Source organism: Cebus imitator, unplaced genomic scaffold (genome assembly GCF_001604975.1).
Source record: "Cebus imitator isolate Cc_AM_T3 unplaced genomic scaffold, Cebus_imitator-1.0 Scaffold465, whole genome shotgun sequence".
In the NCBI taxonomy this organism is placed as follows: domain Eukaryota; kingdom Metazoa; phylum Chordata; class Mammalia; order Primates; family Cebidae; genus Cebus; species Cebus imitator.
In genome coordinates, this window is record NW_016107780.1 from 1,505,268 (window position 1) to 1,532,313 (window position 27,046).

Consider the following 27,046-nt stretch of genomic DNA (forward strand, 5'->3'; position numbering starts at 1 on the left):
CTGCTGTAGGTCTACTGAGGTTCACTCCAGGCCCTGCTTGCCTGGGGTTCACCTGCAGCAGCTGCTGAACAGTAAGGGTTGTTACCAGTTTTCTTCTTCTGCTATCTTTGTCCCAGAAGGATACCTGCCTAGTGTCAACCTGATCTCTCTTTTATGAGGTGTCTCTTTGGATATATAGGGGTCAGGGAGTTGCTTGAGGAAACGGTCTCTTCTTTATAGGACCTCAAATGGTGAGCTGTGAACTCTGTTGTTGTTCATTCAGAGCTGCTGGGCAGGTACATTTAGGTCTGCTGCAGCAGAACTCATAAACTGCTTTTTGTTCCCAGGTGCTCTGTCCCAGGGATTTAGGGCTTTATTTATGAGTTTCCGTTATGCTGCCGCCTTCTTTTTTTTTTTTCCTTCAGACTGCCCTGCCCAGCAAGGAGGCAGCCTAGTCACTGTCGGCCTATAGAGGCTTTGCTGAGCTGCTGTGGGCTCCGCCCCGCTGTTGAGTGAACTTCCCTGCAGTCCTGTTTATTTGGGTGTAGTTAGAACTGCTTTGGCGATGGTGACCCGCCTCTGTTTAGGCGGAGTATCTCTGCTGTGGTGGGTTGCCTTGGCAACAGCGGGCTGCCTCAGCAATGGCCGACTACTTCCCTTGTGGTGGGCTGCCTCGGTAATGGCGGACGCCCCTCCCCCGCAGAGCTAGACCTACCGGGATTCACCTGTGCTTGCTGTGAAAGTCTCAATCCAGAGTTTCTGGTTGCTGTTCTTTTGTTGGGGTGGGACCAGCCGAGCCTGATCGCCTGGCTCCCTGCCTCAGAGCCTTTTTTAAGTTGGTGTTCCAGTCGCCTGTTGAAGAGGCGCCAGGGCATGTTTGTTTTCCCCTGCGGCCACTCACTGTGCTGGCTTAAACAGCAGCACTGAGGTTTGTGGCGCTTTTTTTTTTGCCCTGGAATCTACTGTCCTGGTTCTCTGCTCAGTCCCCTTTTTAAACAGACGAATGGGTGACTTCCCATGGCTCCAATCGCCATCTAAAAGGGCACCCGCACCAGTGTATTTTGTACGGAGTACCGGAGAACCGCTGCTCTGGGGCGCCGACAAAGCAGCGGCGCCGGCACAGCCGCACTGGCCGAAACAGCCGCGCTGGCGACCGTGGAGCTCCTCTGCCTGGGAATTTCCTAGTCTGTGGGCAATAAAAATGCGGCATCCACTCACCCTCTGCACTTTCACTGGGAGCTGCAATCCTGAGCTGTTCCTAAACGGCCATCTTGGATCCGATCCATCTTTTTTTCTTATTAACATACACTTCATATATATAATTTTTTAAAGATTCGCCTTGTTTTAAATGGCAATATCTATTGCTATTCTCACTCAATTCAATCATTGCTGAACCAAATTTTTGGATAAATATCCAGTTCACTTTCTGGTCATTGCTCAACACTACCTTACAGAAATATTTCTTTAAAGCTGATTATTGATATTATTTTTCTTCTTCAATTCAGCATGTCAGAATGCCACATTTAGAGTATGGGTATCTGAGCTCCAACATGCTCATCTGAAACTTCTGATGATCTCTTCCAAAGAAGCTGAAGATCCAGACCCACACAGGAGAATAATGGATTTTTTCTTTCCTTCTCTGTTATCTCATTATGTATTGCAGAAAAGAAGAGCAATATTCTATTATACCTAAACAGACATTTTTATGAGTATAATGACTGTCTCCAGGGATCACTGAAGTTCCAAAGAAAACTACTGACAAGTTAATCTTTTGTTCCTTTATCCAATCATTCTTCCTAACAATCATTTATTGCCTCTCAGTATAATTTCTCTTCACCCCCCTATAAAAATTTGTTTTATTTACCAGAACTCAAGCCCCATTTTTTTCTGAAGTCTCAATGGTATATAAATTTTTGTAACTCTTGGAAAGTTGGGATTTCATTCTGAAGGCACCTCTGTTTACATGTTAAATAAATATGTATGCCTTCTGGCTTATTAAAAATAAATTTTAATATTAATATTGATTGAAAAATAGTAATTATATATACTCGTGGGCACAATTTGATGTTTTGATACATGTATTCATTGTGGAATGACTAAATCAAGCTAATTGCTAAGTCCAGCACCTTACTTACCTATATTTTTGTATGATGAGCAATCTTTTAAAACATTTCTGCCTCCCAACAATGTCTCAAGCTCATTTTTTCTTTTCCCAAGCTGCCTTTCAAGAAGCCCTAGACACAGCATTACATTTTCTATCATGCTACGTTATTATTATCAGTAGGTGTGGTGACACTTGAGAAAGTATATTTATTTCAGAATTAATGCATGCATATTAAATTTAGACCTACTATTTCTAAGCTATTTTTCTTTCTAATCCTAACACGAGACATTCTAATCAAGTTGCATTCATTTTCTTATGAGAACTGTTGGTGTTCTGAACTGTTACATATGCAATTCACCTGTGAATATTCTGCACACAAGATGCGCATTGTCAAACTCTGCTTTCAATTGCAGTGGTGCCTAAACTTTGAAAACTATCAACAATTAAATGACATATTATGATGGCTTATTTTCACATACCTCTGCAATTCATCCCACACCTGTTTATTTATTTGTGTGATTAAAACTTTCAAGCCTTCTAAAACATGTTTTCCTTTATAAATGCATATGACTAGAATATGTAAAACATTTTCCTAAGCAGAGAGAATAATACAATGGAGTGTCGTGAACTCATTGCTCAGCTTCAATCATCAACAACATTTAGGCAATTTGGTTTAATCTATAAACCCAATTACTCTCCACAGTCCTTTCTGTTATTTTCAGCACATACTTCATCTGATTATTTTATTAATACATATTTTAGTATATAGCTCTTAAAAGTAAAGATATTTGCTTTTAAAAACCCCCCAAAAATAACAAAAGTAATTACACCTAAAAATTGTAATTCTGTAATAAAATATCCATCACAATTCAAATTTTGCCAGTACCTTCCTTATTATCACAAGTGTTAACTTGTCAAGGAGATTTATAGCAATCATAGATTTTATCCAATGCCAAATTTTACTGATAATTCAAATAATAAAAGTAAAAAGAGGTATCAACATAGCATCCCTCTCTCTTGAGGGTAGTAATATTAAAATCTAACTCTCTGATTGATTACTCCTTCCTTTCACACACACATTTTAGTTAAAGAATTATACACTGTGCTAACTATGTATGTCGTCAACATAATCAAAGAGAGGTGTTTAAGTTGTGGCCTCTTAGATTTTATATCTGGTTAGTTACCCAGAGATTATGGCTTTCCATCTCCAGTCAGCTCTTTTTCATAAATTAAAAAAATATTCAAATATATATCACAATCCTAATGAAAGCAAAGAACTCTAGTGAAGGCCAACATCTTTCAAGGGGAGAACAAGAAATTTATATTAAGGCCTACTGTTAATTATTTCTCTTGTATTTGTAGTTTTGTTCAATAAAATCTCAGTATTTCAATTGATTGATAATTTAGGTTTTTTTAAATTAATTAATATCTGTTTTATTTTTTATCTCCTAGTAATATAGCTGCTAAAGAAAACAAGGTGGATATGCCTTTTATGGTTTCCTAGTTTGGATATTTTTATTGCCTTTCTTTGGTGTCATTTCACATGTTCTTCACTGTTTTTGTTTGCTTGGTTTATTTTTTGGTTTGGGTTTGTTAAGGTGCTTTTATTGTGTTGTGTGGTATTTTCTATACATTGATGTTTTTATCAAAGTGCTTCATTGGTTTTGGTTCTTTTGGTTGCTTGTAATACAATTTCATATTTGTTTTTATAGATATCTTGAACCTCCTCAGAAGCATTTAATCTCTCTAATATTAGTAGTTATAAATGATCATTGGCTAGATACATTCTCTTATTAAAGATTTTAAAATAGTGATTTTATAATCTTTTTTCATTTTCCTTCAATTGCCTATTTTTAAAATAATAAATTGGGAGATTAAGCATTTTCCATAGGTAGTCATTGAAAATTTTATTTTATTTTTTGCCGTTTTGTTTTTGTTTTGTTTAGTTTAACTGTTACTATGACCTCATGAATTTTAACAGATTGGATTTGTTTCTATTTACTGGATATACACTTTGTAGGCTCTTATTTTAAGAATATTACTGTGTTGACAATACACTTATGTCTAGAAGTTGAAATATCAATTCTAGCTGGTGGATTGATGCAATTATCCAAGCCCATGATGAGGACACGGGCTACAGTGGTAGCAATAAAATTACTGAGAAGTGCTCAAAGATTTTAAAAAATGTATGTGAAGAGAGAGCTGGATATTTTTACTGAGAGATTCAATTAAGTATGAGAGAGAATCAAAGGACTCTAAGTGTTTGAGTTGCACAAACAACCACATTTGTGTAGAGAGTTAGAAGCTGATTTGGTCGGGCTGAGGCTGAGCAGCAGGAGCTCTGTTTTAGATAAACAAATTTGATGATTTTACAAAACTTTTAACTGGAAATGTTGAATGGTTAGTGGTACATGTCAGTCTGTTCCGGGAAGTTATTTGGGCAACAGTAAGTTTGAGAGTGACCATATGTATGGCTAGGTAATTTGATGATATTGCCAAGGAAGTGAGGGCTTACTGAAAAAGAGAGAAAGAGAGAGAGAGAGAAAGAGAAGATGTGCAAGGAAGGAGTCCTGAAAATTCCAACCTTAAGTAGAAGAGGAAGACACACACACACACACACACACACACACACACACACACACACACACACACAAATCAGGAAAGATTTAAAAGGAGTAGTCAGTGAGAGAAGAGAAAATCAGATGCACATGGTTTCTTGAAATGAAAAGAAAGCATTTTAAGGGAAAACTGTTGAGTTTTCTCAAATGCTATTGACAGGTTCAGCAAAATAAAACCGAAAGACGATTAGCTGAGAGATGTGGAGAGGCAATTAGAGAACTCGACAAAAAAATACCGTGGTGGCATAGTGAGGAAGAAACCCTGAGTTTAGTATGCTGTAAAGAGAATGAGAGAATAATTAGAAAACATGAGTCTAGGCAACTGCTTCTGAGTTATCTTGACTTTTTTTTATATGCTTGCTTTCTGTGCTTTGATAGTAGCACAATTCATTACCTGTTTAAATCTCATCCTCTCTCTTTGGAAAAGTAAACAGTTACAAGTTAAACTTTATTTTTTAAAAAAGAAAAACTATATAATGCTGAAGATTTAATGTTCTCTTAAGTAGTTTTTTTCTTATTTCTTTGTCTTTAAAAATCTGTCATTGGAGAGCAATGTAAAAAGTCAAAATTTGCACATGTTGTGGCTCCTAGATGGTATAGACGGAAAAGGTTTTAAGTCATTCACTATGAATGTACTCAAGAATTTCTGGGAAAACACCAAGATAAGGCACTGGAAACTGAAATATAGCTATGGCTTAAATCCAAGTAAAGAATATTTTACATCATACGAAGAGTTGTATGTCAATAGTGCAGTATGCAAACTGAGTTCTCATATATTGAGATAAATCATTTTTATATGCATTTAATATAATAATGATTCGTATAACAATTGAAGATTTTTTAATTCTAAAAGCCAGGTATTGTGCCCCCAAAGTATATGATGTGAAGTGCCTTATAAAATATGGAGATGGGGGGCATATTCTTTGTTAACCTTATGATTTGCTTTTCAACCTTATTAAAATTATTTAATGATGATTGCTAACAGGAAATTAAGAAGCACATGGTTCTATTTTAGATTATATGTTTGAGAAATATCATATTATTTAAACTTTCAAAGTACTACTGAAAATGTTATTATAAATTGCCTTAAGTAAAAAAGTTTGAAGTATAAAAAGCATAATGAGAAAATGTCACTTCATCTGTAATACTCCAACATTCTTTATCCATTATTGTACACAGTGTAATCTTTGTATCATGCCATTGTGAGAATGGTTATTCTAATACCAATATACTGTGAGTTACCAAGATAATGATGTTCTTAAATATTCAATATTGCAAATAAAAGAGTTAATAATCAAGGTTGACACTTAGAATATCCTCTTGCAAACATCTGTAGATAGAATTTACTGAGAGATTGATAAAGTGATCTCAGCAGTGAATTAGAAATGCTTTTGAAGGGTACACTTTGATGTCTAGTTGATATAAATAAGTCTGCAATTTAAGAGCTGGCTGGGTCTGACAGATTGAAGGCTTCTAAGACACTGAAGCTGCATATGCTACATTTTCTGTTTTGTACATTTGCTAATCATTAGTAAATTTTGATGCAGTTTAAGAATTGTATTTTCTGACTATTTGGACTTTGGATGACACAAATACAATACAAGAAAACATGATAATTTTTCTGATTTTTTTATTATTGTACTTTAAATTCTGGGGTATGTGTTCAGAATGTGCAGGTTTGTTACATAGGTAAACATGTGCCATCGTGGTTTGCTGCACCAATCCCCTATTCATCTACATTAGGTATTTTTCCTAGTGTTAGCCCTCCCCAATCCCCCAATCCCCATCTATGTCTCCCCTAACCCCTCCACGCCCCTGACAGGCCCCAGTGTGTGATGTTTCCCTCCCTCTGTCCATGTGTTCTCATTGCTTGACACCCACTTATGAGTGAGCACATGTAGTGTTTGGTTTTTCTGTTCTCGTGTCAGTTTGCTGAGAATAATGGTTTCCAGCTTCATCCATGCCCTTTTACATTCAATCTGTTATCTGCTTTCTCTGTCAGATTTCCACTTCACTATGCTAGTTACCACCATGTCATATTTTTGCCTTCAAATCTGTTTTCTCCAACTTTCCAATTGTCCTTCTTCATTCTGTATTCTGATTGGATATCACTTATTGGCCTATTAATTAATTATATTCTGTTAAAATTATCATTGTTTGTTAAACTCATAAGTATGGGTTAATCAGTTTTTATTTTACGCTTAATGAAACATGACAAATATTTTAGGTTTAATTCAAAACAAAACAGGAATCTTTTTTTTTTTTTTTATCTTTTTTTTTTTTTTTTTTTTTTTTTTTTATACCTGAATGATTTAAGAACCATTTGGGCTACAACCTCAACCTCCTGGGCTGAAGATCCTTCTTCCTCAGCCTCCTGAGTAGCTGAGACTGCAGGTGCATGCCACCATGTCCAGCTATTTAATTCATTCATTCATTCATTTATTATTTCTTTATTTGTAAAGGCATGGTCTGCTTAGGCTGGTCTCAAACCCCTGGGCTCAAGTGATTCTTGTAACTTAACCCCCGAAATTTTTGGGATTACAAGCATGAGACACGATGCCCAGTCAGTATACTTCTATTTTGAAATATGCTATAGATTATTGTAAACGAGAGTCACTCTACTGATTTATAAGGCCTTAGGTCTTATTTCTGCCATTATATTTTATGTTTATACACATTAGCCTATCTTTATGCTGTTTTCCTCTTACTACTCTTTTTGGCTTCTGGTAACCAACAATCTACTCTGTATCTGCATGAGATTCACATTTTTAGCTTCCACATATGACTCAGAACATATGATATTTGTCTTTCTGTGCCTAGCTGATTTCACTTAACATAATGAACCCCACTTTAATGTATGTTGCTGCGAATGACACAATTTCATTAATTTTTATTGCCTAAGTATATTTCATTATGTATGATATGGTCTGGTTCTGTGTGCCCACCCAAATCTCCCATTGACTTGTAATTCCACTGTTGAAGGAGGGGCCTAATGGGAGGTGATTGAATTATGGAAGTGGACTTTCCCATTGCTGTTCTCATAATAGAGTTCTCATGAGATCTGGTTATTTGAAAGTATGTAGCGCTTCCCCCTGCTCCCTCACTCATTCTCTCTATGCTACCAAGTGAAGAAAGTGTTTGCTTCCTCTGTACCTTCTGCCATGATGTAAGTTTTTTGAGGCCTCCAGTCATGCTTCCTCTTAATAGTAAAGTTAATATCAAATAACTAGTTTATTCTATTTATTATTTTACTTATATAAACAATGTTAGAGGCTATTCCTTTTCTCTTAAAACAGATGCAAGTATTTTGGCATACACATCTTATAATTTTCACATTTAGTATAACAACTCCAATCCCTCAGCAGGGCACAAATTTTTCTAGGAAAGAAAATTTAAATACTCCTATATTTCTTTCTTTGGTATAAATTTAGAAAATAAATACTGCTAATACACAAAGAAGTTCCAGAAAACTGATTATTTTTTAAAGTTGTTTCTTTAACTCAGCATTCAAATTGTGGAACACTATATTTAACTTTATTTAAACATTTAATAAAAAATATTTTATTATTTTTTAAAGTTGTTTCTTTCTTTAACCCCGCATTCAAATTGTGGCTCACTGTATTTAAACATTTAACTGATCATCTAATTTCAAAATTTGATAAAAGAAAAGTTTCAAAGTTTTCCCCTGCTGACAACAAAATGAGCCAAATACTATTCTTTATTTCAATCTCTTAAAATGTTTGAAAATCTAGAGAGTAGAAATGTAATTGTTTGGTGGGAGATTATATAATCAGTAGGTTGGTGATATCAGAGAACCTCAGTAATTAAGGCCAAAACGAAGATCATGTAATAAGTTGAGAGAATAATAAATTATGCCAACTTTTTGTCTTGGTTAAGAGAACCTAGACCATACAATTTCTCTGTAAGTCAATGAAGAGTACACAGCCTTGAACTTCTTGTTACTATTGTTGACAACTTAAAAAAAAAATTAGAAATTAAAAGGAACAACAATAATTTTAGTTCTCTAAATTCACTGCAAGTTTTCACTACAATTTTCTCAAATCATAGCTTTAGTTTGTTTTGTTCCCTCCACATTGACTTCCCTGAAGATTCAGAAGTATTGTAATAACAAACCCATAATATTTATTTTGCCTTCTGTTGTTTCATTATTTATCATTATTTTAAATTTAAAATGTGATAAAATTTAATGAGAAATGGGAATTATGAATTAGAAGAGAATATCTGCAATGTAAATATAGAATTGTTATTGGCCCTATAGTATAATACTGCAGAGTCTTTATAGATTTGAAAATACACCTAAGTTTGTATTCCAATGATTATGCTTAAGTCCTGTGTATACTTAATCTCTTTGTACCTCAGTTTCTGTATCTATAAGATAAAAATAATTACGCCCTTTTGTATTTTCAACATTTTATATTGTTTCTGAAAAGGACCTATTAATGAATTACATGAGAGCAGTAATGCACATAGAGTTAGGGAACTTTTAGGTAATATAGCAAATTAGCTCTAAGTTCTTGGTTCTAATTTAATGCTTACTTAAACCGCATATCTTGTTGTTGGCATATAAATAAAGATGAAAAATTTGACCTTTTTAAATGTCCCTACAAAATGAAACATTTTAATAACTTTAAAATACAGATTCGGAAAATTGAGAGATATTACTGATTTAATTATTTATTATTATTTTACTACACTTATAACTAAGCTTTTAATTTGCATTCATGAAATTCAATTTCATTGTGTGAGCTTGCATCCATAGTAAAAACATTTTTTTCATAAAATGTGTGAGGATCTTAGCAATATGATATTAACAAGAAAACCTTTTTTTTTAAATAAGCACATGAAAAGATAGAACCAAAAAAGGGAAGATAAAAAAAAATATCAAAGCCACCATGGTATGTCTAAATGTATTACATAATTCACCAGTGACACTTAACTTTAAACATGCGCCAAGAACATCTTGTCATAATCACTTGACATGGAAAATGTTAAATTTATAAAAATTATAAACTGTGAAATTTCGTGCTATTACAAAAATATATATTACAGAGAGTTCTAGACAGAATTTCAAAATGGGTAGCATTGCTGTTTAATTATAAAATTAATCACATAAGCTAGGAAGAGTTAGAAGATATAAATTTACAGATAACAAACTCCCAGACAATGATAATAAATAGCTCAGAACTTGCTTTATTTTTTATATAGGCAAAATACTTAAGATCTACCAAGACATATCACAGATTGCTACAAAGGAAAGGAAATTCAGGTAATCTTTTTACTTCCCAGTGAGAATATAAATCCAATCTGGCTGACTTTATCTTTTAAGTCTCTCAGCTTCATTGCATCAACTCTGGAGAATTCTGGGCTCCCCTTGCACTACACACTTGAAAATCTCTCCAGGTACTTAACTGGGACAATAGCAGAGGCTACATTCTTTGTTTCTAATCATCAGATGTATAAAACTGTAAGCAGAAAGTTTATTTTTTGCTGATATCTATTAAAAATAGAAATTCTCTCCTGTGAGGAATATACTTGACAGAGCAGTATATACAATTATAAATATACCACATTTTCATTTTTCATAAGAATTACACAAAATATAATTTTACATTATTTCTGTGCATACAGAAAAATATTTGTACAGAATAAACAAATAAATGTGTATATATATATATATATATATATATGTATATACACCATATGTGTCAGAAATTTGGTAGTTTTCTAGATTTTTACAATAATTCTAACCTTACCAATAACCAACTCTACTGCAAATAATCCCTTCATTCAATGATAATCGACTAATGGAATACTGTTTCCTTTTCATACTCTCTTTATAAAAAATTATGAGATTATTGATATAAGAAATGACCAAAGATTATACTACAAAAATATAGCTAAATATTTGTATAAGCTGATCCAGGAAATTAATAAAATATTGTATAATTGTTCTGGATTTTATGTTTATAGAATTTTTACAAATAATTTGTTGTCATTTTTTGTTCCAAATAATATTTTTATGTTTGATTTTGAATTTGTAGCTCTGTATAATTTTACTTAAACTACTCCCCCACTAAATTTTATGCTTCAGGTTCCATAAAGTCAGGATTCACCTATACTGATGGGACATAAAAATCTCCCCTAAAAGTAATCATGATTATAGTTAATTTTCTCTGCTCTATGTAAATAGTGATGGAAATAGTCAATAACTATGTGAAAATTAGTATGGAAGTGGAGGATAAGGAATTGCTTATAGAAGAAGACAGTGTGAATTTATTTCCTCAGACTGTAACACTTTCATGACCATAAATGTCTAAATAGTCTGTCATTGACAGATGTCAAGTTGCATGGTGGAAGATAGCTTATATAGTTAGTAAGTTTTATGGAATGTGAGGGTATGTATGTATGTGTGTGTGCATGACAATTATTCTTTTAATTATTCAGAATACAAAGAAGAGATATAAATTATTTCAAACATTTAAAAACTGAATATCAATCTTTTGCTATGGCATTTGGTTTTTCTTTTTGTTATTTTTAGCAAATATTTGGCAAACCAACAGAAATGCAACAATCGTTTTATAGCACAGAAGGCTTAACATGTATCTTTAAAGGGATCAGATTGAAATAAAAGTAATCTGTCAAAAGAGGGCAAAAAAGGAGAGGAGCACACTATTTTATGATATCTGACATACTGTAAAATAATGAGACATATTTTTAGATGTTAATACTTTCAAAAAAGTCTCAGCATGAGGCTCAAGAGATGTGAATTTTTTTGGTAAACGTACAAATTCCTAGTGTTCGATACCATTGTAGGATGACTGTAGTTAACAATAACATATTATGCAGTTTTCAAGTAGCTAGAAAATGGATAGCGAATGTTCTCAGCATAAAGAAATGCTAAATGTTTGCATAATGTATATGCTAATCGCTTTGATCTGATCACTATACATTGTATGTAATAAACATTACTATGTACCTTATGAATGTGTATAATTATTAATTTTCAATTTTAAAAATCAATTAAATTAAAAATTTAAAAATAAAGCACTAAAACGAAAAGGGGCTTTTGTGTGTAAAGGACAAGCAAGCTAAGAAGTAAAAGACAGCCATTTCTTTGATGACTTGACTTAAGTGTCAACTCATACATATCTATTTCAGTAGAATTAAACTGGGATATTTCAGCAGTCTTTCTTAATTTTCCGACTGATTTTACATTACTAATTGAAAAAAGAAGTAAAACAATAAGTCATCTGGAAACTGAACTTCAATCCTGTTTCCAAAGAGACCAAGAAGACAAAATGTAATAGATCTCTAAATACTCCCTTTTAATGTCAAGAAAAATATGCAAAATATGAAGCAAGCATCATGTCTATGTAAGCTCAGTTTCTTTGTCTTCTGTGTATTTGATACTAAAATTAAAATTACAATATGTATGTAGAGATTAATTATTGGTATAAAATGTTGTAATTGTGACGTTTTAAGAACATTTAGACTAATGACTTGAGAATATACAGCATTTGTGTGTGTGTGTGTGTGTTTGTATTATTACAGGTATGTTGCAATTAATGCATACACAATATTTATTAATGAATTTCCACATAGAAGATTAAGCACATGAATTATTATTCATTAGAAATTCAATTGAATTTTAAATTATTTATCTTGAAATACACTTTTTTGGGGTGGGGTTGTAAAATATGACATCATTCATATACCTAGGAACAAAGCATGGCATAAGTACTTCCACAATGATGTAAACTAACATTTTCTCCCTCAAGTCTTTTTATAAATTTTCTAAGGTCCAGAGAATATGTATGCTGAAACAATTCTCTCTAGCTCTTCTCATCTGCGTGTACTTACTTTACCCTATCACTGTCTCTACTGGAAACCACCCCAAGATGGCTGTTTTAGCAGTCATCACTGTGGTCAGCATGAATTAGCACAGTTATTCTATTCTTGCTAGGAAGAGACTATTCTACTCTTTTTATAATGCTTCCCCTGCAACTATCGAGTAGAGATAAGTATGTTCAGTACGGTTACAGAGGTAAACATACTATCGTATGCGATTCTGAAAAATTAAAGCTTTAAATTAATTCTAAAATTTAATAGGTAAATATAGTAACTCAGAATTTCTGGGCAATTGTTTCTATAAATTTAAACTAATCAAAGTACACAAAACCCCATAAAAACAAATATAGGAAATACCACCATATTTTTAATGTTTAAGTAATTTAATATTGCATAGTACTGGGTTATAAGCCTTAAACTCTTTGTGTTAGTCAGGACTCTTTAGAGAAACAGAATACCTATCTATCCATCAATCTATCTATCTGTAAAATAAAGAATCGACTTACACAGTTATGTAGACTGAGAAGTTCTAATATCTGCAATTCCAACTTCAGAACCAGGATGGCCAATGAAATTTGAAGTTTGAAAACGACCCAGGACTCAGCCAAGCAGTCAGACAAGAGGAAATCTCTTTTATTTAGGCTTTTTTGTTTTGTTATTCTATTCAGGACTTTAGTTGACTGGAAGAGGCCCACATTTGGAAGGAAAAGCTGCTTTACTCAGTTTGCCAGTTGAAATATTAATCTCATTATGAAACATCCTCACAGAAAGACCCAGAATAAAGTTTGTTTAAATATCTGAGAACCCTGTGGCCCGGTCAAGTAGACTCATAGAATTAATTATCACACTGTTGTATTGTATAGCTACTTTTTCCTTCTAAGGTAGTAATAAATAAAACACTATTTAATATCTATGTTTCTATAACTGTAATTTTTCCAATTTCTATAACCATACTTCAAATTTTAGAATACATTTAATGATGTTAATAGTCCACAGTACATTTTCATTTAATTTTTATATTCTCTTTAAAAACTAACAACTGGATAAAAAGTGTCCAGTTAGAATCCTGAATTTTAGTTTCTCAGTAGTAATTGGTATAATCAAAATTGAAAGGAGATCTTTTTATCTCAAGCTCTTACTTTTGCTTAGTAACCTAAACCACTGAACTGAAAAGTTTCTCATTAAAACACTCCTAGAAATTCTTTAAGGTTATTCCTTGGAGGGTATTTTGGTAATTTTGATCTTTCTCACTAGAAGTTGGTTTGACCTTTCTTCTCTCAATCCTCTGCTTTCTATTTTTATCTTCCCTTTCCATTTAATTGTTTTTCAACCACCAACATATCTCATATCTGCCAATGACGAAATAAGGACAAAAACTAAATAATTTATTATAAACTTTCTGGGAATATTTTATTATTTTTAATAATAAATAAATATACCAAAATAAATTTAACAAAGAGATACTGTAGCAATAAAAAAATACCATAAAATTGATAGTGAATCCAGTATAAAATTCTAAGTACTTAACTGTATTCAGAGACTCCAAATTTGGGCTACTGGAAAACATATCTAATTGATCATACATGGTTCATCTGTTCTCCTTATCAAAATTCTACTAACAAAATAATAGATCAAACAAACAATTAAAAAGCAAGACAATATAAATAGATATATTTTCAATTGCAAAAAGTGTAGGAAAGGGCAGCAGCCCAATTTGGGGAGCTCAAAAGAATATGTAGGATTGTAACAGACTTTATAAGCTTTAAAGGCTGTAACGTTTAATAGAAATAGAGGCAACCATGAGGCAACTTATTTAAACCACAAGACTCTGAACATCCCATAATGGAGGTTTCAAACACCTCTGTAGAAAAGATTATAGGTGGGGTTGAAAAAATAAAAATTGACTAGAGGTTTCTATGAGAAGAAATCAGGTACCAAAATTTCTTCTATCTCATACAGCAAAGAAACTATCTTTTAAAATAAAATTAGTTTTCAATTACTATCTTGCCATAATTTTTCTTCTTTGTAGAAATTTCTGTGTTCATGATGGTAAAAATAACATTATATTTTACTGTAACAATTTAGATAGCATACTATCCCACTAAATTTCAAACTCCTTGGAGGAAGGCAAATACATACTATAATAATTTCTGTTGCAAACAGCTGAAGTAATTCCAGAAACACATTACATGAATGTTTCTTGAATTAGTAATGAAAAGAACGCCATTACCAGAACAACTACACTGGTAGCTTTTACGTTCAGTCCTTAATAGAGACAAAATCTCAAAGAAATGTAATAAACTGCATGATAGAAAACTAGGTTTTATAATGTGAAGCCACTAACCCAAATTGTAATACTCTTGAGGGAGCACATATTTTAGAAAACAGTAGTTGATGAAGAGTAGAAAATAAAGCCTTATACTCATTACCTAGATTAATCTTCTTAGTCCTGTGATTAATTCTTTGTTGTGTTTTAATGAGAATAGCATTAAAACAAGTTACAGAAATTTATGGAAACTTAACATGAAAAAAGGTTAACAAAAAGAAGCTATCATTGAGTAAGGATGAATCATTCAGATAAGGGCAAATAAATACTTGAAATTAGCATTATTTTTAAAAAATCAAAAGAGGCAATAAAATCCCCAAACACCAAATTATTGGGCACAAACAACAATGAAAAACAATTTAAAATTTAATTTTAAATGAAATATCATATTTCTTAGAAATCCTAAAATTAAACATCCAGAAAAGAATCAATTTTTTGATATCAGCAGACTAAATAACTGAATCAACTCTCGTGCTCAGAATAACTGAAATTCTGTCAAAAAGAAAGTATGTTTGAAAGCCTCACAGAGTAAACACTACAGTGCAACATTAATGGAACAAAACCAAGGAGAAAAAGACATGAGAGAGTTGTGTATAACTCTTAGGGCTGTTTGCACTAAGGATGTCAGATAGGAAGAAAAGGCTAGAGGGCTGAAAAGTACTTTTTACAGCGTTATGAGGCTAAAAATGATGGGAAAAGACAAACGATGGAAGTCCAGAGCTGTAAAAGTCTACACATTCCATAGGGCTCCATAAATGCTGTATATCAGGAGTAACATAATACCTTCAAAGACCTTGTAACTGATTGAAGCCTTCTGTGTAGCCAGAAATCAGATAAAGGTGATCCTAGATTGCTATTGTTTCACAGGTACCTGGCAGTAAGAATAAACAAAAATACCCTGAAGAAACATAGTATCACCTTGACTCATAAATTTGTTCATAAATATTTAAAATATAATAAAAAACTAATATAAATTTGAAGCAATGTATAAGTCTATGGTGAATTATAAATATTGAAATGATAAGGCAGAGTCTTAAAAATAAGTGTTTTCTTGAATCAAGGATATTTTTAAAATTTTTTTCTGCAGATAATACCAAACTATTAATAATAATACAACTAGTTTCAAAAATTTAGCTTGATTGAATCACTTCATATTGTATGAATGTATAAAAACATCACATTTTAATTCATAAATGTAATACAATTATGATTTGTCAATTTAATATAAATATTTTAAAAATTAAATTCTTAAACTAAAAAACTGATATGTAAAATTATAAGTCAATTAAATTACTAACAATTAGACACAGCTGGAAAGAAAATGAATAAATTACTCATAAATTGGTTCATGAATATTTAAAATAAAATATAATAAAAAGCCTAATTAGAGTAATTTCTCCACAATAAAGCAGAAAAAGACTGAAAAAAAAATGCTGGTTAAGAGAAGTATAGGATAATTTAAAATTTTCTAACATAAGAGTAACTGAGTCTCAGAAAAAATAGAAATTTAAGGCAGAAATCATATTTAAATATTTGCCATAAGGCAAGAGTTTAATCAAATGTTAATGAAAAATATTAAAATTTTAAGGTACCTAATAATACACCAAAAAATTAAACAAAAATGGATCTATATTTGGACACATCACAAGCTGAAAAATCAAAAGACAGAATTTTCAAAAGCAGTAAGAAAAGAAAAAGAAACCAGAGTATATTAATACAAGAACAAAATCAAACAGTTCCCTTTTAAACAGAAATACAGAAAGCTTGATGGCAAAAAAAATGTACTTATCTAGCACACTATATTAGTCAGGGTTCTCTTAGTGGGACAGAACTAATAGGATGTATATAGAATCAATATATAATTACACATCTGGCCATTTCTCCTACCATGCAAAATGCACAACCAGGTACACTGCTCAAAGTTCTGCCCACTGGGAAGATTTCTTTTCACTGTTGTCCTTCAGGGATATCCTAGAAAGGAGTTGTAGTGCTGCAGTCATCCACTTTCGGATGCAGAACCATCTGTGAACCAGGCCCCATTCTTCTCTTCCTCTGTCATCTGGTCATAGGGAACTCCCCATGAGGCCATCGGTGCCGGTGCAGGCTTGGGGAGAGAAGACAGAGTGGTAGAGTGGAGACCATGGGCATTTGAGCCACATCGTCATGTAACTTACTTGTGCCTTCAGGACCTGTTCAAGCCCGATCATATACTAATACTTCCATTTGGTGATGGAATGCTGCTGTGCACAACCCACTTTATGGCTAGATGCATCAGAAAGCACTCAGTTCATGATAGGCAGTTCAGGACATATGATAACTTGATGACCCACAGTAAAACATTCAATTTCCACCAAAGCGCAGTAACAGGCCAAGAGCTCTCTCTCAAAAGGAGATTAGTTATCTGCAGAAGATGGCAAGGCCTTGCTCCAAAATCCTAGAGGCCTTCTCTGTGATTCAGCTATGGGAGCCTGCCAAAGGCTCCAAACAGCATCCCTATCTGCTACTGACACCTCAAACACCGTTGGATCTGCTGGGTTGTATGGGACCAAGTGGCAGAGCAGCTTGCATAGCAGCATAGACCTGTGGCAGAGCTTTCTTCTGTTCCAGACCCCAGTCAAAACTGACAGCCTTTTGGGTCACTAGATAAATGGGCAGGAGTAACACACACAAATGAGGAATGTGTTGCCTCTAAAATCCAAATAGGCCCATAAGGTATTGTGCCTCTTTCTTAGCTGTAGGAGGGGCCAAATGCAGCAACTTATCCTTTACCTTAGAAAGAATATCTCAACAGACCCCACACAACTGTCCCTTAGAAATTTTACTGAGGTAGAAGGACCCTGAATTTTAGTCATATTTATTTCCCATCCTCTGGCTGAAATTTCTCACCAATAAGTCTGGTGTGTTTGCTACTTCTTGCTCACTGGATCCAATCAGCATAATGTCATCAATGTAATGAACCAGTGTGATATCTTGTAGAAGCGAAAAGCAATAAAGGGTAAACTCATCTTGCTGGCCTTGCCAGCTGAAGGCAAATTCCTTCTAGAGGACCTTAGGGACAAGAATGGAGAAAAAGCATTTGCCAAGTCTATGGCTGCATACTAGGTACCAGGATATGTGTTAATTTGCTCAAGCAATGAAACCACCTCTGGTACAGAAGCTGCAATTGGAGCCACAACTTGGTTAGGCTTATGATAATCCACTATCATTCTCCAAGATCCACCTGTCTTCTGCACAGACCACATGGGAGAGTTGAACAGGGATGTGTTGAAAATCACCACCCGTGTGTCTTCAAGTACTTGATGGTGGCACTAATCTCTGCAATCCCTTCAGGGATGTAATATTGATTTTGATTTACTATTTTTCTAGGTAGAGACAGCTCTAATGGCTTCAATTTGGCCTTTCCCACCATAATAGCCCTCACCCTACCAGTCAGGGAGCCAATGTGGGCATTCTGCCAGCTACTAAGTACGTCTATGCCAATTATGCATTCTGGCACTGGGAAAATAACCACAGGATGAACCTGGGGAACCACTGGACCCTCTGTAAGTTGAACCTGAGCTAAAACTTCATTAATTGCCTGACATCCATAAGCCCCTATTTGAACTGGAGGACTACAATGATGTTTTGGGTCCCCTGGAATCAACATTGGCTCAGAGCCAGTGTCCAGTAGTCCTAGCAATGTCTGATAATTTCCCTTTCCCCAGTGTACAGTTACCCTGGTAAAAGGTTAGTGGTCTCCTTGGAGGAGGAATGGAAATAGATTCTCTGCATAAATAGTCAGTAATGTTGTAGGGTTCTTCCTCAAGGGGACCTGGCCTCTCCTTTATGAAGGGCTTCTGAATCTGTAAACTGGCTCAAGTGTGAAAAATGATTAATGAGCCATGATTCACTGCTATTATAATTCAATTAGTCTTTTGTTCATTCAACCTAGATGTTTTCTGTTTGTATAATTTACGTAGGAATATAGTAGGCTTCCTATAAATTTTCCTTCTGGGAACACTCTGACTAATTAGCAAATGCCAGAGCTCTACAGAAGTCAGGCTATTCTGATTGCCTCTTTGCCTCTATTGTCCATTACCATAGCTACTCTCACCTTGCCTTTGATAGTTGAGTGATGCCACTTGGCCCCTGCCACCTCGGGATTCAATTATTCCCATTATATCTACATTTTATATTTGAGTAACTGCAGTTCCCACTGTTTGATCTTACATTCAGAAAAGATCAATTATAGGGCTCTTCAAAGATGTAGGTTCTGGCCTCACAATTCTATTTTACAAGACACTGGTCAAGGATATATATTCTGGACCCTCTCAGCTGGGATGAATAGGTCTAAAGTGATTAATCCACTCCACCATCCCAATCTCACTAAGCCTTGGGATCCCTTCCTCTACATTAAACCAAGGGAGATCAGGCATTTCCAGCTCACTCACAGTGGGACATCTTTTAATCCCTAGTTCAGCTAATCAAGCAAATAAACTATCAGAACCTCTTTTAACTCCATGAGTTGCAACATTAAATACAGAGCCCCTACTTAGTGGGCCCAGATCAATAAATTTAGCCCGATCCAACTCTATGTGTTTTTCACTGTATCCCACATTCTTAATATCCATTCCAATACCTGTTCTCTAGATTATATGAATTAGAGAACTCAAAGAGCTCTTTTTGAGTATAGCACACCTCCTCATGGGTCACACTCTCAACCTCACCTTCAGGGGCCTGCTGGGACTTCAGTCTAGTTTATAGGTGTGAAAGTGAACAGAGGTGTTGGGGTGGCTTCTGAAGAGAATCAACACTACGTTCCCTGGTACCTGCCCCAGGGGAGGCCATCTCTGTTGCCTCAGGAAGCACAGTGTTTACCTCCTCAGACAAAGCTGCAAAGGCTATGGCAGCATGGGTTTGGGAGGGGATGTCATCAGTTACTGGGGATGGGGAAGCTGTTCCTTCTGTCCAAAAAGTTTTGTTAGAGTTAACAAACTCAGTGTCCTAAGCATCATCAGGGGCCTACTATACATCACCCTTCCAAGTTGCAGGGTCCCATTTTTTTCCAGTCAATCCCCTCACTTTAGCAGTAGACACCTGGTGAAGCTGTGTGCATATTTCGTTGCAGGTCAGCCACTTGCATGATAAGAGCTTGTGTCCGTTTTTCCACAATTATTTCAGCTCTTTCTCTGTAGGAGATAAGACTCTCACTCAGAGCAATCTTAGCAGATTTGAGGCTCAGCATCTGCTTCTGAAGCTGGGACACAGCATTCCTGAGTTCATCATTTTATTCATCACTTTGTCCACTGAACTTAGGAGCAACCAACTAGCTTCATTTTGTTCCTTGGTTCTCCACATACAGTCAAAGGTATTATGTAAAGAGTCACTAAATTCCTTTCCTCTCACAAGCAGTAAATCAGAAGTATCAAATGCATTTATTTTGCCTAACTCTCTAGACAGTTCAAGTCAAGGACTATCAGTGTTCTTCATACTGTTAGAAGTAGAGTACTTAGCACTTTTGTGTCTAATCACATTAAGCAGCCAACTCAAGAAACCCCAAAACCAACAAAAGAACTCCCTCTTTAATATTCTGTTTCTCTAGAACCACTCCTGGTAGCAAAATCTGTGTTAGTCAGGGTTCCCTAAAGAGACAGACTGATAGAACCAATATATACTCATTAAGTATTAACTTACAAGATCTCAAGTTCCCACAATAGGCTGTCTGCAAGCTTGAGGAGCAAGAAGAGCTAGTTCAAGTCTTAAAACTGAAGAAATTGGAGTCTGATGTTTGAGGACAGGAAGCACCCAGCAAGGGAGAAAGATGTAGGTTGGGAGGTTAGTCCAGTCTCACCTTGTCATGTTTTTCTACCTGCTTTATATAGCTGGCAGCTGTTCAGATTGTGACTGTCAGATTAAAGGTAGATCTGCCTTCCCCAGCCCACTGACTCAAATGTTTGTCTCTTGGCAACGCTCTCACAGAGCAACTGGGATCAATACTTCTTATTATTCAATCCAATCAAGTTGATACTCAGTATTAACCATCACACACAAACAGAACATTTTTAAAAAATTCTAATATACTGTACCATAAAGGAACTGTCGAGACATTTCAAAGATGAAAATCATACAGAGCGTGTTTCCTGATTCAATAAAATAAGCTGCAAATTAATAAAATACTATGTTTTCCCAATATTTTGAAATTAACACCAAGGTCTATAATGAATCAAAATGAAATTAGAAGACATTCAACATGAATAATACAAAATACTGCAACAATGAAATAATAAATACTTTAATATAGTTTCCATTTTAAGAAATTCAATAAAAAGGCCGAGCATGGTGGTTCATGCCTATAATTAATGCACTTTGGGAGGTAGAGGCAGGTTGGTTGCTGAGCTCAGGAATTTGAGAGTAGCTTGGACAACATGGCAAAACCCTGTCTTAAAAGATAAATAAATAAAATTTAAAAAGAAATTCAATAAATAAATCAGATTAGAAGATAATGATAGAAAAGAAAAGAACAGTCAATAGTAAATGAGACAAAAGATTTGAACAACCAAGGAAAATGTAAAGGTCACTAATTCTTTCAGTAATCAGAGAAATGTAAATCAATAACTCACTAAGTGGTAAAGAAAAAAATTATATGGCAATACTAAGTGTTGATAATAATGTGGAACAATTGGCTTTCAGTAGAATTCTAGTGTGAAAGACAATTATTTGACAGGATCCATTAGAGCAGAATATATCTGCATATTATAAGCCAAATTTGTTTATACTTAGCTGTGTACCTAGCAATATTAGATATATGTCCACACAAGGAGAGGTATATAAGAAGGCTCATAAGCATTATCTATAATATCACAAAACTAAATAAAATTATTGTTCATCAACAGGAGAATAAATCAATTTTTCTGATTGTAAAGAATGGAAAATAATACAGTGACAAAATAGAATAAATTATAGCTGCACAAAATAACGTGAATAACTCTCAAAAACAATATTGAGTGAAAGAATTAGAATCTTTTTCTATGATTTTATATAAATTATGATGAAAAGTAAATAAAACATATAGTCAGAACCATAATTACTTCTTGGTTGAGTGAGGAGTTTGTGATTTGTAAGGTACAATAGTATGTTTCAAGGATATTGGAAATGTTTCATGTCATGCCTGCTTGCTGGTTACATGAGTATTTATTTTAAAAGTATTCATTAAGTTGTAAGTTTTATTTATTTATAGAATATTTTATATGAAGCTTTTTTATTAAAAACTAGAAAAACAGAGAGACATTAAACCAATAAAGTGAAAAACAAATAAAATAAAATTCTGAAAGAATATTTTAAATAAAGAACAAATAATATAATGAGTTTCAGAAAAAAATAACATAATAAAAGGAAGAGAGGATTTAAGATAATTTACTCAGACTGAGGAAACTTAATGTATTCTAGCCATAGAAATCAGGCACAAGTATGTATATATAAAGCAAAATTACATGTAATCTAGGTCTTGCCTTGACACAGGGCCTTCTAGAAAGAAAACTGAAATCAGCCTAAAAATTATGGACACTACTGGACACTGAAAGATTGAAAAAGGAGTAGGTGCTGGGAATAATTTAAACATTTTTTTCTGGTAACTTATAGTAATACAGCTGAAAATGCTTTATCATGGGTTTGGGAAATTAAATACAATGAAGCATTAGAAATTACGTATTGGTCAAATAAGAATTTTAAAGCTATTCTTACTGCTTCTCACTTTTCATGCCCAACTTTAGAGAGATCAAAACTTGGTAAAAAGTGACATGAATAAATGTTTAACATCATTGTCTCATTGTAAAAATTTAAGTTTTTAATGGAATATTCCTATATTGTTAGAGGATATGTTTATCAGTATTAGGGACTTTTCTATATGGTGCTTGGGGTGGACATCTGGAACATAACAAATTAATTTTCTTCTTTTAAAAAATACTTTTTTGTTCAAATACCCACATTGATGATATGGTAAATTTTTTAAAAAAAATTAGTAAAGCAATAAAAGTAATGGACAGTCTACTAGTAAGTTAGAAATACTTTCTATGAAAGTATTGTACATAAATTTATTATTTTGTGTTTTTTTTTTCTTTGTGAGCAACGCTGCAAAATAATTACAGACAGCTTATATTACATGACGTTTGCTTTGTGGGGTAACAGTTTCAAATGTTCAGATGTAATATAATTATTCCTTCTTGATGACTTCAAATTTATGCACACCTTTCCCAAAATAGGATTATAATCATACTATTATTTATTGAACTTTAATTTTATCATGCTTATGCTAAATCATTTTTTAATTATGTTTGGGCTAACCATATGTTCAACTCCATAAATGACAAACTAGTGACAAGCAGCATTGTCTGTTCTAGAGGCTTATGAGAATTAAACACATGAGGCAGCTTTGAAGAAAGAGACCACTTAGCTAAACTTGTATTAACATTTAACTTAGAAAATGTCAAGGAGTCCTGACAGTAATTTGGTTCATTTTCGTTTGTTGGTATCAGTGCCTTCAATATAATTTTAAACTATTCTGGCTGAGCTTTCCAAATATAAATTAGCTGTCAGTGTTCTAGATTCCACATTGTACCTGAACTACTGGGCTACTCTACTCTATATTCAATCATTTCTCCAGATTATAATTAAGAATATAAGAACCTTCTACCCTTTAAGATCTGTGAACAAAATATAACATCTCTGATGTGAGTATCTAGTTAAATGACAAATAGTCTAACTGACAAACAAAAACAACACTGGCTGAGAAGACAGTTAAATACAGGAAGGTTACCAGCACTGTCTCATGTCTTTTTAGGCAAAAATATACTCTAATGCAATGTTGTTCTCATCCAATAATTAACTAATCATCAATTAGCAGAGCTCGGATATCATGTTGGTCATCATAATTGTTACAAAGAAGAAACAAAAATAACTACATTAGAGATAATAAATTTTGTTATCTATTTATATCATTTCACATAATTCTTATACTTCACATAATTATTATTTCATATTTATAATATTTTCAACTCTAAAAAAATACCTGAAATCTCATTATGTTCTAGAATTGAGGATTCCAGCTTAGTTGATAACCCCTGTAGAGTCAGGAGGAGTACCACTGTCAACCACATTCATATTTCTATAGAGAAATATATTTGTTTTTTATATATATCTAAAATTTTCATGTGTAATTTTACTTTTTTGATATTTCTGTATTTGTCGAATATTTCCCCTTTTTAAAATGTTTAAGTATTAAAAAAACACCATGTAGAAAATTCCATAAAGTAAAAAGACAAAGCTTACAGCTTAGTGTTTTCTTTTTAACTAAATATGCATCTATTGGGTGCGGTGGCTCACTCCTATAATCTCAGCACTTTGGAAAGCTGAGGTGGGTGGATCACCTGAAGTCACCTGAACTCAGATCACCTGAGTTTGAGACAAGCCTGGCCAACACGGTGAAACCCTATAATTACTAAAAATACAAAAATGAGCTGGGTGTGATGGCATATGTCTGTAATCCCAGCTACAGACTACTCTTTCTTGAACCTGGGAGAGGGAGGTTTGTAGTGAGCTGAGATCTAGCCACTGTACTCCAGCCTGGGCAACAGTGTGAGACTCTATCTCAGATATATGCGTGAATGAATGAATGAATAAAATTAAGTAAATATGCATGTAACCAGCAATCAGACATGACATAAATGAAACATTGCCAACACGCCCAAAACCTACCACTTGCATCTTCCAAATCATAAACTCCTCTCTTCTCCAGAAAACATTTATTGTTCTGATTGTGGGTTAGACTCTTTAGCTTTTTTTTTCATAATGTATGTAAATGAAGTCACACAGAGTAAAACAATTAGGCAAATTCCTTCTGTATGAATTCACAATTTGTAGGTAACAAGTGTCCCAGGCAAGCCAGGATGGAGGGTCACAGATGAACAATGGGAATCTGTATCAATGAAGTATTTTTCTTGGTATTTTGGAAGTTAAAATTATGAGTTTTATATGTTCAATTATTTGCTTGTTTATTTATTTACCTACTTACTTTCTTATGTACTTATTTATGCCACAGCTTAGTTACATTAAATTATAAGTGAAAGGCAAGGTGATTTCTTTTTCAAAAGTTAATCTGAAGACAAAATCTGAGTTTAGTAAGTAACTGTGTCTATACATTGCTTTCCTAACCTGTAAAAAACAAGTTAACACTATTAGATTTAGAGGGTTGTTTTGAAGGCAAGATGAATTAATATATATTAAGATCTTACTAACTAAAAACACTCAAAAATATGAAGTAGTATCATATATTTTTTGCATTGTAAGTTAACTTAGAGTAAAATATAATTTAAAGTGTATATGTACACAATTAACGCAAATGAATTTATCATGGTTTTTCTTGAATAAAGTCTCCTCCTTTCAGACATATGCCCAGATTTACCTTCAGTGCAAATTATGTTTGTATCTTTGTAAATTGTATGTGGAAATTTGATTTTTTGGTTATAATGAACAAGACATGACACTTTTAAGCAAAAGGATTTAAGGAACAGCATACAGTTTCCAACTTTCTTTTTTTTTTTTTTAATTATACTTTAAGTTCTGGGGTACATGTGCAGAATGTGCAGGTTTGTTACATAGTTTTACCCTGCCATGGTTTCACACTTTCTTTGACACAGAGACTAAGATCAAAGGTTCTAGAAGTTAGGTCATATTGAGTCTCATGACAGAATAGCAGGAGTAAAAATATATATCCCTGCTGCTTTAAACCAATAGGATTTTTTTTTTTGCTTCCAGAGCATAATCTAGCTTAACATGATTGACTATACGTATGTATGCATGTGTGTGTTGAATTATAACCTCCTAGAAAAGGTATGCTGAAATTGTAACCTCTAGTACCTATGAACGTGACCTTATTTGGAAATATGAACTTTGCAAATGTATGATATTTTGCAAAGAAAAGGTCATAATAAATTAGTCTGGGCCTTAATTCAATGATTAATTTCTTTTAAAAAAAGAAGAAAATTTGGATATTTAGATGCAGAAAGAGAAATACATGACGATGAAGGTAGAGATTGGAGTGATGCTGCTGCAAGGCAAGAAATGCCAAGGATTTCCGGCAACTACAGGAAGTTAGGAGAGAGGCGTGGAACAAATTCTACTTCAGAGAACCCAAAAGAAACTGACTTTTTCAACCACTTTGTTTTGGACATCTTGTCTCCTTAACTGTGAGAGGAGTTATGTACCTAGTTTGTGGTACTTTGTTACAGCAGCCTTAAGAAACTATAATCTATCTGATCTGTCTATTCTATTCTATTCTATTCTATTCTATTCTATTCTATTCTATTCTATTCTATTCTATTCTTTTATCCACCTATTTCTATCTATCTCTATTTATCTATGTATTTATCTATCATCTACCTCTCTGTCATCTATCTATTGTCTATCTATCATCTCTTTCTCTCTCTCTATTGTCAGTGGTTCTCAAGTTTCAGTGAACAAAGGATCCTTTAGGATTGCTTAATTTAATAACACCAACCCCCATTCTGATTTATTTAATAGGTCTTGTGTAAGACTCAAGGTTTTGCAGTAACTGAATTCCAAGGGCTATTTTAATAGGAGTGCTTCCCTGACCAAATATTGAGAAAATCAGATATAACTAATGCTCTGATTTGATGTAGATGAACTTAATTTTATTGATATTACATGGGTAAATAAAGGATGCTGTAGGCAAAAGGATGTCATAAGTAAAGACATTGTAGGAAAAAATGCTCAAAGTTTATTCCTAGAAAGACAAGAGTATGAATTTAGTAGATGCTCAAGGTTGGTGGTGTTGATTCAGCAAAGATAGGTTGGAAAAAGACTTTGGAATTCTTTAAGTGACTAGTTCTCCATGCAAATCTTAATTAAGAAGACTCTAGAAAGACATTAGTTGTAATTTTTTGAGGGACTGGGAGTGACAAATTATTAATTGTGTTAATCCTATCAGATTAGTCTTTACTGAGCTTAGTGTCTGCCATAGATAACCTACCCCTAAAAACTCTGTATAGCATTCCATATTGGAATATGGATTATCTAATTGTGACACGTTCTCTTGGACACACAACAGAGTCATTACATTTCAAAATTAGATCTCCCTATGATACATAAAACTGAGTA